Source organism: Coregonus clupeaformis, unplaced genomic scaffold (assembly GCF_020615455.1).
Source record: "Coregonus clupeaformis isolate EN_2021a unplaced genomic scaffold, ASM2061545v1 scaf3976, whole genome shotgun sequence".
In the NCBI taxonomy this organism is placed as follows: domain Eukaryota; kingdom Metazoa; phylum Chordata; class Actinopteri; order Salmoniformes; family Salmonidae; genus Coregonus; species Coregonus clupeaformis.
The window spans coordinates 11,878-15,000 of NW_025537430.1; positions in this window are offsets into that span (position 1 = coordinate 11,878).

Consider the following 3,123-nt stretch of genomic DNA (forward strand, 5'->3'; position numbering starts at 1 on the left):
AGGCTAATATAACTCCTCACTGATAGACCAGGCTAATATAACTCCTCACTGATAGACCAGGCTAATATAACTCCTCACTGACAGACCAGGCTAATATAACTCCTCACTGATAGACCAGGCTAATATAACTCCTCACTGACAGACCAGGCTAATATAACTCCTCACTGACAGACCAGGCTAATATAACTCCTCACTGACAGACCAGGCTAATATAACTCCTCACTGACAGACCAGGCTAATATAACTCCTCACTGACAGACCAGGCTAATATAACTCCTCACTGACAGACCAGGCTAATATAACTCCTCACTGACAGACCAGGCTAATATAACTCCTCACTGACAGACCAGGCTAATATAACTCCTCACTGACAGACCAGGCTAATATAACTCCTCACTGACAGACCAGGCTAAAATAACTTCCTCACCGACAGACCAGGCTAAAATAACTTCCTCACTGACAGACCAGGCTAAAATAACTTCCTCACTGACAGACCAGGCTAAAATAACTCCCCACTGACAGACCAGGCTAAAATAACTCCTCACCGACAGACCAGGCTAAAATAACTCCTCACCGACAGACCAGGCTAAAATAACTCCTCACCGACAGACCAGGCTAAAATAACTTCCCCACTGACAGACCAGGCTAAAATAACTTCCCCACTGACAGACCAGGCTAAAATAACTTCCTCACTGATAGACCAGGCTAAAATAACTTCCTCACTGACAGACCAGGCTAAAATAACTTCCCCACTGACAGACCAGGCTAATATAACTTCCTCACTGATAGACCAGGCTAAAATAACTTCCTCACTGATAGACCAGGCTAAAATAACTCCTCACTGATAGACCAGGCTAATATAACTCCTCACTGATAGACCAGGCTAATATAACTCCTCACTGACAGACCAGGCTAATATAACTCCTCACTGATAGACCAGGCTAATATAACTCCTCACTGATAGACCAGGCTAATATAACTCCTCACTGACAGACCAGGCTAATATAACTCCTCACTGACAGACCAGGCTAATATAACTCCTCACTGACAGACCAGGCTAATATAACTCCTCACTGACAGACCAGGCTAATATAACTCCTCACTGACAGACCAGGCTAATATAACTCCTCACTGACAGACCAGGCTAATATAACTCCTCACTGACAGACCAGGCTAATATAACTCCTCACTGACAGACCAGGCTAATATAACTCCTCACTGACAGACCAGGCTAATATAACTCCTCACTGACAGACCAGGCTAATATAACTCCTCACTGACAGACCAGGCTAATATAACTCCTCACTGACAGACCAGGCTAATATAACTCCTCACTGACAGACCAGGCTAATATAACTCCTCACTGACAGACCAGGCTAATATAACTCCTCACTGACAGACCAGGCTAATATAACTCCTCACCGACAGACCAGGCTAATATAACTCCTCCACTGACAGACCAGGCTAATATAACTCCTCCACCGACAGACCAGGCTAATATAACTCCTCACTGACAGACCAGGCTAAAATAACTTCCTCACCGACAGACCAGGCTAAAATAACTTCCTCACCGACAGACCAGGCTAAAATAACTCCTCACCGACAGACCAGGCTAAAATAACTCCTCCACCGACAGACCAGGCTAAAATAACTCCTCCACCGACAGACCAGGCTAAAATAACTCCTCCACCGACAGACCAGGCTAAAATACCTTCCTCACCAACAGACCAGGCTAAAATAACTCCTCACCGACAGACCAGGCTAAAATAACTTCCCCACTGACAGACCAGGCTAAAATACCTTCCTCACCGACAGACCAGGCTAAAATAACTCCTCACTGACAGACCAGGCTAAAATAACTCCTCCACCGACAGACCAGGCTAAAATACCTTCCTCACCGACAGACCAGGCTAAAATAACTCCTCCACCGACAGACCAGGCTAAAATACCTTCCCCACTGATAGACCAGTACAGGACAGCAGTGCTGAAAATAAGTTACAAACAATGCGAAAAAACAAACAAAATAGCACAGTTGGTTAAGAGCCTGTAAAACGGCAGCCTTCCCCTCCGGCGCCATTGTATACAAATGGCACCCTATTCTCTATGTAGTGCACTACTTTTGACCAGAGTCCTATGGACCCTATTCCCTATGTAGTGCACTACTTTTGACCAGAGTCCTATGGACCCTATTCCCTATGTAGTGCACTACTTTTGACCAGAGCCCTATGGACCCTATTCCCTATGTAGTGCACTACTTTGACCAGAGCCCTATGGACCCTATTCCCTATGTAGTGCACTACTTTTGACCAGAGTCCTATGGACCCTATTCCCTATGTAGCGCACTACTTTTGACCAGAGTCCTATGGACCCTGGTGGAAAGAAGTGCAATATAAAAGGGAACAGGGTGTCATTTGGGACGTATCCCAGGTCTGCTGGCAGGCTGACTGACAGGTTTACACCCTCACAACTCATTGTGATGTCCTGTGTGATTATGGTGTCTGCTGCAGCAGGTCTCAGCCTTGGAAGGCTGAAACGGTCCATGTGTCTGGTTCCTTATCTGTGAGCCAGAGGCCTCAGAACATACCGGATGCCTCCTAAATGGCACCCTATACAGTGCACTACGTTTGTGCACTATAAAAGGGAATAGGGTGTCATTTGGTATGTTCAAAAAAAAAAAAAAAAAAAAAAAAAAAAGAATAATCATAATAATAATAATAATAAATAAAAAAACTAAACTAAAAATAAAAAAAATAATATGAAATAAAAAATAAAATAATAATAAACATTGTAAAGTGGTTATCCCACTGGCTATAAGGTGAATGCACCTATTTGTAAGTCGCTCTGGATAAGAGCGTCTGCTAAATGACGTAAATGTAAAAATTTGGGACGCAGGTACAGTAACCTTGACGAGGTAACTACAGCGATATTACTGTGACTGATAGGTACTGTAGTGTCGCCCAAGGGTGTCGGTGTCAGTGAAACAGGGTTTCTCAACCCAGTCCTCAGGGGACCACCGGCCATGTCACATATATGATAATAATATGCCAACACTAGCACACCTGTTTCTACTTATAGATATGTACTAGATAGCTAAAATATTCAACTAAACCCCCTCTCCAGGAC